The sequence below is a fragment of the Camelus bactrianus genome, chromosome 23 (genome assembly GCF_048773025.1).
Source record: "Camelus bactrianus isolate YW-2024 breed Bactrian camel chromosome 23, ASM4877302v1, whole genome shotgun sequence".
NCBI lineage: Eukaryota > Metazoa > Chordata > Mammalia > Artiodactyla > Camelidae > Camelus > Camelus bactrianus.
The window spans coordinates 5,896,349-5,912,644 of NC_133561.1; the positions used below are offsets into that span (position 1 = coordinate 5,896,349).

Here is a 16,296-nt window from a genome sequence, read left to right on the forward strand (position 1 = left end):
TACCCGACATGAGGCAAGGATTTAGGAAGGTTCTCACATCCAGAAATGCAAATCTGAATGGCCCACTCTCAAGAATTAAGTCTGATAAATTATCTGGAGAATTCAGTTGGTTATTAATTATCAGCTTCAGTTGCCGGAAGACATTATTTCCCTGGTACCTTGAGCTACACGCTGTATTATCTAACTTGTGTTATTCACTTCTGCACCTGTTTTAGGACAAGCACCGTGCTTGATCTATCATTTTTCTCTCATGTAAAGCTGTCTCGTACAGTATCTTTTAGCCATTTATTATTTAATATATTTACTGATCTGCCTTGATATTTAATCTTCTAAGAAAAAAAATCTGGTTCTTCTTTCTCAGGTTCTCATCATTAGGCCCCATGAATAAGGGACATTACTCAGGGAAAGGAGCAGGGCTCGTAAGCACGGTCATATCTTTGTTTTTAAGAATCATTTCAATTTTTTCCAGAATAAAATTACTCCTTTTTCTTACATTTGTACATTTGTTGCTTGCAACTTTGGCAGCTGCTTACAACACAAACACAAAAAAGTGAATTTTTAGGAAAAACGGTGCATTCTTACTTTTTGGTAAGTCATTTTATTGCATTGGGATCAAAATGCAAATTGTAGTTATTTGCTCTAAGTGGTTTCCATTAAGATAACATAACCGTGAAACATTTTCTTTTTCATTTTTTTGGTCAAATCGTTTTACAATATATACCTAGCACTGTAAGACACAGAGCTACTACTCAGCAAATGACTGGTACCCCTAAGTGTTTTGTGGATGCTACATTATACCTTTATTAAACTCATCAGTACCATTTTCTCACTTTGAATCACCAGAACCCAACTTTCTCTCCTCAGAAGACTGAGTTTAGATCAATGAGGCTAGGTATAACCTAACTCACCTGAGGTAACTGAGGCTATGACGAACAATAAAATACATCGCAAATTCTTTTTTCTCAATCATCAGAAAACTTTATTACAAAAAAAAAAAAAAAAAAAAAAAAAGCCTGTGAATCTATGCTCTCAGTATAGGCTGGCCTGTTCATACTGGTCTACACATGAGAACACACTCCTGCCTGGTATGATGAGCAATATTAACAAGGACTCAAGTGACCACATTGATTTAGAGCCCGAGAAAAAGGCACCTTCCCCGAGCTGGCTCCTGCACCAGCTGGAAATCTCACCATTGGGGATTTAGTTCTTCAATTCAGGGCCTTGGATAATGGAGGGAAAAAACCAGAACCCCTGGACCAGCTGGAGGAAGAAGGAAGTAAAAGGGAAGTTGAGGCCACACCAGGGACTTGACACATTCCCTGAGGGCAGCCTGGACTGCCCCTCCAATTACGTCCCTGAAAAGAACAGCCGGCACGCAACAACCGGGCAGTCATCAGTAACACACATCTCTCCATCGCCGACCAGCCGCAGTTCTTGGGCCTCAGCCCAGGGTGGAAGAGGGGGCTGCGGGCAGCCAGGCCTTGGGACGGGTGACAGGGGGCTCTTTTCCTGTATCTGTGTTTGTATGCTTTCAAAGATTCCCACTAAAGCAGTGTATTGTACACACACACACACACACACAAACCACAAAAACAAAATCATCACTAAAACAGCACATGAAAAAATGGAATCCCCTTTAAATTAAATCTCACTGCATATTCTAACTTTTTTCCCGATAAAATATTATATAGCATAATGGGAACTGATATAGACAGACAGAATAGAATCTTTAAAAGCAATACTTTTTGGATATGTCCTAGGAAACCTTTTCCTTTGAGTTTGTTTTCTTCTACCTCTTACCAAACAGTGACACTTACTACAGTCCCGTGCGTTTTTCTGCACCAGTAAGTTGATCAGCAGACAAATACAACTGGATTAAAAAAAACCTTATTTTCCCTTGATTGTATCACAGCCTCCAACCAATGACCACATAGGGTATTTAAATAAGTGTGATTAGAATTCTAAGCGTCATATCCTGTGAATCACATTCTTGTTTCCAAAACTTTAGGAATGCTAGTGAGAGTTACACACTCAAATGTACTTTCTAAACATCACCAGCAAATGCCCCCAGTGAAGATCTTGATACCGTGACAAACCATAACCAATCCCACTATCCAATATTGTTCTATGTAAAAACGAAACACTACAACTCCTCCTGACTTGGCGCTCCATGTAAAGTAACATCGCATAGTCCAGAGGTGCATTCTGAGAAGTAAGAAAAATAAGGAATCAAGTCACTTGTTCAAAAAATTATTTGAAGCACATTCTATTTCATATGGCTTTTCCAAGGAAACCCTAAATTTGAAGAGAGCAGCTCATTTGTTTCGATGGCTTCTAACACATTTAAGAAGTCGGTGTGTCAAGAAATGCCCTAAAGAAGCTTTTAAAGTTTTTAAACCAAGTCCTCTGCCTTTATCTTTATTTGCTACCGCTGGAATACTAATTAGATAAAATCTGCAATTGACTAAGTCCCAAGAACTGTATAATGTGTGTTTACCGAAGTGGTTGCAACAGAGACTATGCTTTACACAAAGCCGTAAGTGTTCACTCTCTGGCCTTCCTAGGTCTGATAAAAGTGTGTCAACCCCTGTCCCAGACTAAGCTAAAGATGTTTTAAGATTCTCCCTTCTTTGGTTAAATGCTGGCTTACCCTGTTACTGGATGGTCAAAGCCTCAGCATTTAAATTCAGCAGCTCATCTCTACTTACTAAGAATTCACCATCTCCTGTCAGCTTTCATAAACTTACACGTTGCTGAGAAGAAAGTGTGTTTCTACACAGGCCCTTTGCTTCTGCAGCGGAAACGTACCTTCCAGGTCCTCCTGTGATGTAGTTCTCCTCTGACTTTTCTAAGGTGGGTCCACGGCTGCCTTGGAGATATCCCAACTGTTTCCAATTATCTAACTGAGCCAGCGATTAGGCAATCACACATTTTCAAGTCTATTTTTCATCTATGCAGCTAGTAAAGAAAGCTCTAAATTTTAATCACTAATCTCACTTGAAGGGAAGAGACCAATCCCTGCTTGTTCCAGGAAAGTAGCAGTTTTCTGGGCCAGAAGCCCTTAGAAGACAGGGGGCCAGCACTGCAACAGTGAGGAAGAAACCTCGAAGGGACGGAGGTGGCACATTGAGAAAGAAACTGTGAAATGGCTGTGGATAATCTTTCCATGTACCCCCTTCATCGGAGCAGTTAAAAAAAACTCCTGCAGCTGCCTGCCCTTCCTTTTTTCTTCTTAATTTCCCCTCTTTTTTTTCCTTTTCCTTATTTTCTCTTTCCTTGTCTCTTGGAAGAAAAGAGCAGAACCAGGTAGCAGACAGGAAAGAAATAGAAAGCCACAGAGAATGAGTTAGTTTTCTTCCTTCTCTGCTCAAACCCTGGCCCCATCCTGTCCCAAAGGCTGACACTGCCATAGATTCTGCTGTGAAATAAATTACAAATTCCAACGTGAAATATCACAAAGAGCAGCAGGATGTCCTAAAGAGAGATTGCAGCCACATGCATGATGTACGCTCACTAATTAAGACAAAGCCTCAAGACTAACACAGAGAAGCAATTAGGTCCAAACCAAAAGTAAATCATACTGTTTTCAATGTTAATAAACACGGAAATCCTGACCTATTCCTCAAGGGTGTTGTCGATATTCAGATTACAGTTTGGGTCAGGGCCGGAAGAAACAAGGTACAAGAGGGTACCATACACAGATTAAGAGGACTCTAGAAGTATCAGATGATCTTCAGGAGAAATGACCTTTACCTCTGGCAATAAAGAAGCCTTCGGGGACCTTAGATGAGATCCTTTCCACAGAGCAAAGGGAGAAGCTGGACAGTCACACCCATGGGAAACGTTAAGTAGCAACAACCTTCAGATCCAAAGGACAAGGATTAAAGAAGAAAGCTTCAAAGCAGAAAAACCGGAGGCTCCTTCTCATCCACGTCTCATTACACTTTTCTATCACTCTGCATGCAGTCGTCCTAATTAGAAGCAGTAATTGAAAGATAATCAGAGAGGCAGAGAGGGAGGGTGGAAGGCGGAGAGAGGGGAGGAGGACAGGGAGAAGCTAGGATCTATGAGCAAGAGTGAGCCGGAGACTCGAAGAGACGAAGACAAAATTGTCAGCGGGAAAACAGAAATGCAGTAGGAAAAAATCAAAGTGCAGAGAGAAGGAAAAACAACGTAAGGGGAGGTAGGATATCAGGAACCAAAGGACAAAGGGAGAGGTGATACTGAATGAAAAAAAGAGAACCGAGGAGAGAATTAATGAAGGGGTCACACCCAGAAGAAGTGGTAGAAGCAATGATGCAAGAAAGATTAACCCCAAAGCAGGGTTTTCCAGATACCACCAGAAATTTGAAACCACCATGAAACTGTCTGTAGGGATGTAATTTTTTTTTTTAATCATTTCACTCAAAAGAGGGAAGAGAGACAAATTTTCAAAATCTAGATTCAGAATGAAAGGAGAGGTTTAGGCTGGGATTTGAGGTTGCAGGTTGGGAAAACTCTGGAGAGTTCAGGGGAAAAAAGAACTCTTTCAATGCAAGTAGCTTTTCAAGGACAGTGACAAGGCAAACAATCATCACATGTTGAGAACGGTGTCCTCTTCACAACCTCTAGGGTAGAAAGCGTATTTACTAGTCATTCCACTTCCAGCAGAGAGGGGGGATGAGAAACTGCATCGTCTGTGTCACCGTGTGCCCAGCACCAAGCAGGGGCTCATTCAGTACTGATCGGATGAACTCATCTCTTTTATTAATGCTGTGAAATAAATATCCTGGGTTAAAAGGACATTTGACATCCCAACCCAAGAGCTGTGAGAAGCAACTAATCTTTCAGAAGCTGTAACCAAAGAACTCAGGAGCTAAGATCTCTCTGAAAAACAACCATCACTTGAACTCCTACCAAGTGCAGGACAACATCACATGCACTTTATATATAACCTTACTTGTCACAGCACATCTGCAAGATGCATATTATTCTCTCCAATCAATGTTTAAGAAACTAAGGCTCTAAGAATGTCAGTGTATTACCTCATGGTCAGTGAGGACCTCTGAGGAATGCACAACGGCTAGCAGGATATAAACCCCACAAGGACAAAGGTTTTTTGTTCTATTTTGGTCTCTGCCATTTCCGTAGAAAAATGCCTGATGCAAAGAAGAAACTAAGCAAGTATTTATTGATTGAAACTAAATGAATGAGTGCGTATTTATGATTAGACAATGAATATGGCTAAAAAAAAAAAAGCATAACCTTGGCAGCTTGTCTTATTTTATTTATTTATTTTTTTAGCTCGTCTTATTTTAGTATCATGATGGTTAACTTCCAGTGTGGGTTCCTAGCCTTGACATAGCAATCCAAATTCTTTCAGTCCATTTTATTTATATATTAGATTTAAAACCACAAGTCAGAAGGACATCACTTCAAAATGAGTGTAGAGAAAAGATCTAATGTTTACAAGCCAGGGAGCTAAGGAAAAATGAGAAAACTCTAAGAGGAGCTAGTGTGGCAAGGAACCTAAGAGGAGGTGTCCCAGAAGCAAAGAGAAAGGAGCGTTTCAAAAAGGAGGGGATAATTAGTCAGTTTCCCTAAGAAACGGACTTTGAGATCCAGATGCACGTGCAGAAGTTTCCCTAGGATAGTGCTCTTAGGGTTAGGACGCGTAAGAATGAGCAAACACGGGAGAGTGCAGAGGGCCTGGCCAGTCTTCCAGGGGGCTCAGAGGCTGGGTCAGCCTGATAGACATTCCCCAACCCCCTGGAAGCAACAGGCCTGCATCCACCTGTCACTGGATGCGGCTGGTGTCCAGGCTGCACCTCGTACTCATCCTCACTCACCCTCCTCTTTCACTAGAGGCACTTCACCTCTGGCATTGATGCCAAGCTCCTCTCCTAGTCACCAGACCAATAAGTGAAGTAAAGTCACGAGATAATTCTGGCCAGAAAAGTGCTGGGCCTGCTAAGACAGGAAAGGGACCTGATGCCGGCAGAGCTGCAGGACCGACGCGTGTGCCCTTCCAGGCACTGGGTGCCACCAGGCCTCGAAGTTTCCCTCTAACGTTCACTTGTGTGAGGTCCAGAGCATCGACACGCCGCTTCCCCACCACCCGCGCCCTCGCCTTAAGAGCTTATGCCACCAGGTAAGTGCCACTTCTGCCGCCTCCTGTGGGGATTACCCATCGAGTCTCTTGTTGAAGCCCCTCCAACCTTGAGGACCAGCTCCGGGGCTCAGTACTATCCTCTCCAACACTACTTTGGTCCTAATTCTGAGTGAGTTCAATATGCACAAAGATGATGCCTGCAAGACCGGGCCATTTCCGTTCTTTGGCCTCCCCTCTTCCCAGGAGCCTGCTGTTTGCTCCTCCACACCTGCTCGTGTCCTCTGACCCAGAGCAAAGACAGGCACCCCCCTCCATCCACCAGAGGAGCCGAACAACTCAAGATGGAGACGTGACAGAACAGAAACGGGAGCTGGGTACTCACTCTCTGTAAGGCTCTCTCGTCTTTAAGTCACATGCTGGAGCTTGAGGTCCTCGGGGCAGGCAGCTGGAAACAAAATCGGGAAAAGCAAAGACAAGTTAGAACCCAGGAGGACAGACTGGAAACCCGGTCAGTCTGACAGCCTCCAGCCTTGATGAAGTGGGCATCCTGCCGGAGACGCCACCGCCCTTAACGGGGGAGCTAAAAACCTACCTGGCCCAGGGGTTGGAGAAGCTGGAGGAGGAGGCGGGCTGGTGTGGTGGCAGGCCCGGCTGCGACCTCACAGCAGGGAGACAGCCAGCAAGTTGGTGACAACGTGTCCAAGCTCCCAAAGCGCCTGCCCTGGCCTCTCGAGCATGAAAACAAGACGGCTGAGGCCCCACCCCTGCCCCCACCCTCCCTAAACAGAAGCCCACCTGAGGGCCATCCAGGGAAGATGCATCACCTGGGCCAGACTGGCTCTGTGCAGAACCGTCTTCACTGTCATTTTAATTTCAAGAAGAGCATTCTCTGGCAGCCAGCTCCTCTCTCTCCAGCCCATTCCCTCTAGAACTCTGTTCCAAGAGTTCTTTGGTCCCACTCAAAAGCGTCCAACAATCCACCGATCCTGTCGAGGTCTCCCACAGTCACTATATCCTCAGTTTCCTCTGAACCCAGTTTATCATCACATAAACCCGCCCGCACTTTCCTCTCCCTCCCTCCATCAGGTTTACCTGTTAAAACGCCACCCTCTGTGGTTAAATCCAACTCTCCATTGCCTGCACCTGCACCGCTGGAACGTTACTGCAAAAAACACAGCCTTCCGACTGGCCTTCCTTTAAACTGCTCCAAATTCATGCACTGCAAGCAAATCCTTAGCGCTCTCCAGCCGCCGCCTGCACTTCCCGGGACACCCAGAAGTCCCACGTCTCGCCCCTCGTCCATACTTCTCTTCCCACTTCAGACACACCCTTCTCCTGTTCACGCCCCGCTCAGGATTTCACTCCTACTGGTATTCCTCAGCTACGGCTGTACAACAAAACACACCAGCAGGCAGTGGCTTACACCAAAAACCACTAACTCACTCACTCGTCTGCAGCTCAGCCATCTGGGCTGAGCTTACTGTTCTCAAGTGGGCTCACTCACAGGTGTGGGCCTCAACCGAGAGGTCTGGGAAAGCAGAGGCAGAGGACCATATGGGTGTTCATTCTCCATCCAGATTCCCGGCCTGAGAAAGGAAGCATCACGGCCTCTCAGGGTCTCAGCTAGAACCCATACGGCATCGCTTCTGCTGCCTTCTGTTGGACACAGCAAATCACAAGGCTCTGGAAGCAGACATCACCTCTTGATGAGAGGACAATTTGGGGCGGTACAATCTGCCACACCGTTTTATGACTGGTGAAAATGCCAGTGTTTCACAAATAGGGATGGAAAGCCAAAGAAACACCACTGCCGTATTTTTTAACTTCACCTAGTTTATCCATGTTCCTCATACACATACAGATTATGAATATTTACTCAGTATTTGTACCATTGTGTTTTGCTTTAAATATTGATTGAATCACACACTAAATGGTCTATGGTAGGGGTCAGCACACGATGGCCAACAACCAAACACAGACTGTAAGTAAAGTTTAATAAATGGAGCTTTTGAGGAGCACAGCCACGCTCGTTCCTTTAAGTAGGTATGGCTGTGCTCACACCACAACCGTGGAACTGAGTAGTTGCAACAAAAACTGTACGGCCTGCAAAGACTGAAACATTTACTATCTGGCCTTTTTACAGAAAAAAACTGCTGGCTCCTTCCTGCTCCACTGCACTATTTTCCATCTCTGAAATACGCCTATTGATTCTGCAGATTTACAACAGAAGTAATGTCCACCACTCAAATCCCACGACAGCCTCAGCAGAGCCTCCCCTATACACTCACCCTTTTATGTTCTGGGAAATGTCTCTGGTAGGGTTTTCAGATTCTGCCACCGACAATGAGATATTTATTTTCCATAATAACAGAATTAAAAATCATCTGCAAAGAACACTTTGAACAGCCACCTCTTCACATACCATTAACCCTAAAGTAAAGCATAAGACCTTCTTTTGCTTTATCTACAATATTGAACCATTAATCAAACACAGAAGAGGAACACTGAACTATGGTGCAGGAGCGTTACTGGACTTCAGAATCCCACGGGGAAGTTAGCCAGGAGCTGACTCCAGGCTGCACTCCTCACAGACTGGGATTCGGTCATTGTGGAGGATGGCCCAGAAACCTGCATTTTTTAACCAGCACTCCATTGACTTTGAGGTCTACAGATCTCACTTTGAGAAACTCTGAACTACATGGGGTGAAGAATTAGGAATAAGTAGAAATTAGTTAACTGTTACTATTACTCCTTTATTTTCTAAGAAAAAAAAAAAAAAGGACAGTATCCCCAGAAGTTACCAGGTCATTTTCTTAGAAGTCTCAGGAGGATTCAATAGAAGGCTATGGCTGGGCATTTGGGAGTCTATTTCAAAAGACTGCTTTGCCAACTTCCCTTATGCTCTTTCCGACAATCTTGATTATGTCTTTATTTTACCAGCATTTTTAAATTATCAAAACGATTGGCCCTTACTTGGCATTCTGGAAGGTCCTCTATTTTGCCCTCCATCCTCAGAACCCTATTTCAGTAACATTTGTGAGATGTTTCTTAAGAAAAACAGTAATGAAATGGAAAGAGAATTGAAATTAAAAGAACTAGATATGACACATCTAATGCGTACACAATTACAAAGCAAAATTCTCACTTGTAACATGAGCGAATTGTACTAACCGCTCCTTGCTATACCTTACAAATTTGACGATCTGTGATTTTTCTGTTCTTTACCTTTATGTCAAGGCTTTGAAGATCAGTTTTAAGTGTTAACATGTAATACTTATTTGGGAAATAAAAGCGGATAAAAACATTCTCCAATCACCACAAACACTGTACCTATCTTTAGTAGGTGCCGCTACAAAAATAGGAAACTATTCTTTAAATTGACACCTATGGGAGGAAATGGTGTTCATTTTTTCCTTTCAAATCAATGAATATATGTGAAGTTACATTTCATTATAATTTCAATTTTATATTCCATATCATTGGAATATTGCTAGTGAAACCTGATGACAGTTTAGGCCATCAGCTCACCTATGAATAACTGAGATATCTGAGCCAGATGAATTCTCATTCCATGTTGACTATTTTGCTTCTACCATAAATAATTTTCAGGCAGAGCTACATGGAGGGAAATGAAGAATTCTGAGCAGTCCCTTCGATAGCACAGATCTGGAAAAGCCCAAAATTGTTCTCCTTTTTCATTATTTTGCATTTATATAGCACCTTAAATGCAAGTTAAATCCCGTAAAAATTGGAGGCATTGGACAGATGCCTGAGAGACCCCAATGGAACAGGTCTCAGAATGAGACATGCATGCTCCTACGATTATGATTTTATAAACAAAGTCAATTGCTTTTTGTTGTTGGTTTTTTCCTATCTGTGTGCCCATATGCACATATGCAACAATAAACCCAGTGATTCCCAGCAAAGGCATCCAATACATGTGAACAACACAAAGCAACGATAGACTGGCAGAAGCGGGGAAGATGTCACCAACTCAGAGGCCATGGCTTTCAGATCAGGTCGTCCCCAACGTGGTAGGAGCAGCAGCCTCAATTTATTACTGCTTTCTAGGTACGAGGCACTATCCTAGGCAGTGATATGTGTTATTTCATCTAATGTTTACAAAACACAAAAGCCCTGTCCCATCCCAGTTTTAGTGATTGAGAAACTCAGTGCTGGAGGTTAAGACATCTGGTCACGATTACGTCGTTAGAAAGATGCAGAGCCCAGGAGCCAAGAACGGATCTGGGTGTGACCTCAGGTCTGTCTCCTCCACTCAGGTGAAGAGCCACCTTCTTCTCCGCTTAGAGGATTCACTCCTCCCTCCCCCACTCTCCCAACATCACACCTTCTCCTGCGGCCCAGTGCCTTATTCTGAACCATTTCTACTAAGAGCACATCAAACTCCCTAGCACACAGTAGGTGTTTAACAAATGGTTGTTCTTTTCCTTCCCTCCCCGCTGTGAATCATTACTGTCCGTTGTGGGTCTGCTCTCCATTGTCTGCAGTAGAAGCTACCTGGCTGGATAAACCCTCTCCTGGTAAAGAGTGAATGATGGAAATCGATATTAATGTTATCTTGGTATGTTTACATCTTAAATGGGACCCCTGAAACCACAATATTCAGTCTAAAGGATTCATTCCAGATTCTGTGAAGGACCAGTGGTAGAAACGTTTGACAGTAAGAACCTCTTAGAAGGACCAACCATCCCATCTGGCCAGACGGAGGGGTTTCCCAGAACATGGAACTTTTAGTGTCAAAACTGGACCATCCCAGGAAAATCAGGGACACCCTATCCTAACTTCTCTGAAACACTCCATGGATATTCTCCAGGTTTGTTCCATTAGTATGGAAATGCCATACGTTGTTTTGTCCACCTAAAAGATATATATATAAACGTAGCTAAGGAAACACTTCTAGAAGAACAGATGGTAAGTGTGTAAGCAAAACCAAAAGTACGTAACTCAAAAACATGCTTTTAATATCACTAATCAAATTGGGTCTTGAATACTCAAGGGGATTCTGGCTATAATCATGGGACATCAGTGTAATCACATGACACAGTTTACATTTTCTCCCCTCCCCTCCCCCACCTTGGGTGGATTTCTATGGAACCTGACTTATTCAAATATTTAAAATTTGTTTCATGTATGTAAACTTACTCAGAACTCAGAGTACCACATCTGTCCCTAGGCACTGCCTTCTCACAATCTGAGGGGCTAATGAGACCAAGGTGGTTATTTATTTACTTTGAAATTTTCAGTGAATTGCATTTCAAGATAAACTGTCATACTGAGGCATTGTTTGTTAATTTAGAAGTGAGAAATGTTCTATGCCTTCTAGAAATTCTTATTTTCACATATCATATACCAATGAAAGTGGGAAATATGAAGAATTTTTTAGACAAAGAAAACAGGTTAACAGCAGTGCAATTTTTATCTGAACTTCCTTGAACTACTTTCTCAGGAAAACACAGCACCTGATGGCATTTAGAATACAATTTCCTTTTTACAGACTTAAATTGCCAGGAATAACAAAACATAAGCAATATACTGAGGAAATTTAATGTCCAATTTAAATAATAAAATATCTATAAACACCCTAATACCTTTCTTATGAAAAGAATGGCAGTCTTCATAAACACTATTTCAAGCCCGTGAGACTCTCTTCCCCGAGTCTGATGCCAGTTACGGAGATATCAAGAGAGAGGGAAGAAAGGGAGAAATTGACAATCTTGTATTTATTCAGACACATTTTTGTAGCTAAATGATACTGCGCTATTGTTCCCAGCTCATCCTGCCCTGGACGTGCGCATGCGGGAGGGGGAAGGTGTCAGGAAGTGAGAAGAAGGCGGGAAACTGCTCAGTCCTAGACCAGTCGGGCTGTGGTTCCACCTCTTCCTCACCACCACCACCGTCATAAAAAGCTTCAAGTCATAAATACTGCAAAGGCGGTGCTATGCTATCAATACACACAGTGACTAGGCGGGCAGAGAAGGAGATTACGGCATAAAAGCCTGGAGTTTCTTACAGCTATTTCTCGGTACCATTTTATGAATTTTGCTTTTTGTCACAAATTATGTTTCTATCACTACATACTAAATGCTATTATTTATTAGAGTAACTAGGGTTTTTCACTAAAGCATGAACCACTGAAAATTAAAAGGAAGTACTTAAGTCTAACGCTGGTGCAGTGGGAGCAAAGGGCAGACAATACCAAGAACCTTTCATGTCAGTCAGAGACCCGTCGTTTCCACTTTTGATCAGTTAGCACGCACTATCCCCCAGTTCTGTGCTCAGCGGTTGAAGCCACACAAAAAGAAGAAAATCAAATGAGAGTTGGAGAACGTGTAACAACGGACACTTATGTAGAGTTGTCTAAATACCAGGCCCTCTTCTAGCTGCTTTTCATGCATCAGCGCAAGTTAATACCTACCTCTTTAAGGACATACCCCGTGAGGAGAACGACATCGTCACGATTTAACAGACCAGGATAGTATGGCAGCGAAAGCTTGAGGAACTCACCCAAGGTGATACAGCTAAGAAGTGGAAGAAGTGCGGTTCCAGCACAGACATCCTGGTTCCAGCTCCTGAGCTCCTAACCACTCCCATCTCTCTAAGACAGGAACACGGCTACTCACACTCAGACAGTTACAAGGCGGTGGGTGAATGAGTGACCTCACACTGCGTGGATAAACCTCTCACGCATGCTGAGTGAAGCAGGCCTGTCCCACTGCACTGCCCCACTCACACTGAACAGCAAAAGGCCAGCAAAGCCCATCTGAGCTGTCAGCGGCTAGGACGGTGGTCACCCTGGTGCTGGAGGGAACCTCAAGGAGAGCTTCAAGGTGCTGTCAGGCCCGGTTTGGTCTTGGGTGTTGATTACGTGGTGTGGTAACTTGTGAGAATGCATCCAGCTGCGGACTTAGGATGTGTGCCCTTTCCGTGGGTATATTATATTTCAGTAAGAGGTTTGTGAAAGGAGGGAATAAGAACGCTTAGGTTACCTCAAATAAGGCAGGGAGCGCCCCTCCTCGCTCCTGTGAACGCTCTGCTGGGGCCCCTCTCTCGGGGTGGGGGGGTTTCTGAAGTGTCCTAGCTCCTATTATATCTTCTCAATCTCTTTTTTCTCTTTTTTTAATTCTCTCATGTCAAAAAAACTAAGGGAAGGGAAAGCTGTTTCTAGTTTCCTCCACTAAGTAGCAATTTGAACATCCAGCCTCAATAAGCTGCGAGAAAAGGTTACAAGTGAAAGTTAAGAATGCTAGTTTCCGAACCATCGATAATGAAAGGAGTTGTCAGTGACCAAACATCAGGACATAAATCTGCCTCAACCTCTTCCCACCTGCAGGACTGGCTTCCCTTCCTTGGACATCTCCGTCCAGCACCAGCGGGGAGTGCTGGACACTGGGCTTTTTTTCAGAATTAGGAAGGAAAAGAGAAACCCAGAATCCACTTTCTGAAAGCTTAAAAAAAAAAAAGTAAAAGCTATAATAGCTGATTTTCATGGTTTGAGAACTCTCAGAATATTGGTTTCAAGCAGGATATATATTTCTCCAAACTGCCATCTGGGCCTTTTGCACCTAATAATGAGGGAAATAAGGAAGAAAACACACCACATTCTCAGAGATTGTTTCTAATGGAAACCCAGTTTTGACAACCCTACCACCTGCTTTATATCATTAAACTGAAGGAGACTATGAATAGGAAGGGGTGGAGGACAGACACTGCTAATAAAATATTTAAGAACATCAGGAAGAGCCATGTCAAGCTTTTAGTTTACCCAGAAAAAGCATCGTCCTGAAGTATCAGTCAGCCAAGATTTACTGCACTCATAAAATCACCTTCAGATTATAAAGGGAGAAAAGACGCATAAAATGCAGGCAAACTATTTTTAAAATCTGGAAATGAAAGAGGACAAAGGGCTCCAGAAGAAAGGCAATGCCGAGCATCATGTTCTTTGTGGCTGCAGTTCTTACTCTGACCTCCTCACTCACAGGTGACTGGGACCGAACACCGGCATCTGAAAGCCATCTAGGAGCCCTGTTCTCACGGGCCCGGGACGTCCACGTGTTAGGTAAGACATATCCCTTGAAACAAATGAGCAAGCAGGGACAACCCCACGGTTAAAGTCTGAACTCCCACCTCCCCCACAATTATTATGGCTGTAGATGAATGACTGATTGCCCGGATGGAACCTACCATCTTTCAAATGTGCATTTTCCTCTTGAACACTGAAATAATTATGGTCCCAGAGAGCCACGCAGATTGCCCAATCTATCAGCATTTTTCCTCTGTGTCTGACTTTCATTTCTCTGCATTTGATTGCTTCTGAAATAACGGCAGCAGAATTGGAAATACTCTTTGTGTTCCCCAGGTGCTTTCCGTTTGTGATAGATAAGCAAACGCAATTTTCCCTATTACACGAGCCAGGGAAAGACACCCCCATACATTAGCAAGCCCAGTAAATACAGGGGCGGGGAGTCCACTGGGTAACCAGCCCCCACAAAAGAGAGGGAAGTAGGGATTGAGGGCAGCTAAGCAAGCGAAGCCTGTTTGCATCCACGCATTCTTAGAAAGTGACTGGACATCCCATCTAAGCATTAAAGGTCTATCTCTGTCTAATTCTGGGGCCTAGTTTCTACGTAGTAAAATTGAGATGAAGCACAAATCCTGTGATTTTGTACTAATTTAAAGTGACGTGAGAAGCTGGAATTACCATCTCAGTACATCTGAGTTGTTACTTCGTCTTCCTTTAGCTTCCCTACGATAGAACTTCCCCCACCCTCCCCCACGCCTCACCCACGTACCAAACCAGACCCTTGTGAACAATGGGAAGGTGTTTTCTTTATGGCATTTACTATTTATCACTGACTGTGGAAGGGTCTGCAGAGGAAAATTCTTAAGAGTTTTGCAAGGAAATGTGAGCTGTCAGCCTCTCCGATCTGCATAAAATCCCTCCTCAATCCCAACTATCTTGCGTCTGTTTGGGGTTATTTTAAACGGGGAAATAACTCAGAAAATGTGTTAAAAGTCCAACCTGAGGCTTCTTTAACTTCATATTTTGTTCCTTCTTTCTTTGACAAGAAAAAGTTAATTATGTAAAATAGTGACAGCTCACCCCAAGATCTTTCACTGATCCAAGCACAGACAAGCAATTTTAAGGGAGTTAAATATTCAGCGAAGATACTGCTAATCGCTACCCCAGGAACAGCCCAACAGAAAGATGATTCTTTTCACTGTGGACGTGCCTGTCATTTTCAGAGCTTCACAAATACTCCAAAAGGCAGAGGCTTGGGGGAAAATAGCTCTCAAAGGTGAAAATGGAAAATTTACACTCTTTCATCAATTACCCCAGGAAATTGAAGGTGGTGTAATATTCTTAGAAATTGAGGGAGAGGTGATTCTTATCATTTCAAAAGAAAACGTATAGGAAACAATCCTGCATGAGATGGAATCTCTACAGATTAAACTACTTTGCCGAAAAATACCTGAGTATAAATAAGAAGACATTCTTCACAAATAACAATTAATGCATCCAGGAGCATTTCTGAGACTGGAAATACTTTTCCCCCATTTTTTGATCCAACTTTCGACAAAAATATTCTCAGGTTGGTATCTGTATGCATAATACCTGACTTCGTCACGTTATACTTGGACTATAAATTATTATTAGAAAAACTTCCTAACCTTGAAATTCAGTCTGTTCTGTTTGGGTAATTTTGTAGTTTTTAGAAAATGCATCCACATCTAAACTTAAAAGAATAAAATTTAAAAGCCCAATGAAAGTATAAAGAAGAGTATAATCATGTCAACGATATGTGAACGAGTAAGAAGATATCCCGAAATGTAATCTGAGTGGTACCGCTGACAGTGTCATGGTTTTAGACGCCCTTTGTTCTGTCGGAGAACAATGAATCACGTATTTGCAGCGTTCATGCCAGGCTCTTCCTACACAAATCTCTGAGACTGTTAATGTCATGAAATCAACCAGTCCAGCCTCTGCCACACCTTCAGGGGCTTGGGTTTCCAGGAAGACCTCTGCCTCTGAGCCCTGCTTCCCCATGTCCTTCCTCCTCTTCCACTTCCTGCTCATATACCTGAGGCATCCTCTTGTCCCTGCTCTGAACTGAACAAGACGTGTATCTCATTTTCTTCTCACGGATTTCCACCAACAAAACGACTATGATTTTACTGAAACTTCA

General features: G+C 43.2%; 1 long non-coding RNA gene across 9 annotated transcripts in view; it reads right to left on the bottom strand.

Moving 5' to 3' along the window:
- Window positions 1-16,296, bottom strand: part of LOC141574748 (uncharacterized) — a 945,654-nt gene that overhangs the window by 803,490 nt on the left and 125,868 nt on the right. For 8 of the 9 annotated variants that reach the window (XR_012501786.1, XR_012501790.1, XR_012501785.1 and 5 more), the window contains one exon: window positions 6,474-6,536. This is a non-coding gene — a long non-coding RNA (uncharacterized LOC141574748). Of the gene's footprint in view, window positions 1-6,473; window positions 6,537-6,915; window positions 7,139-16,296 lie in introns of those variants that run through there. The other variant, XR_012501789.1, reaches the window with a different exon arrangement.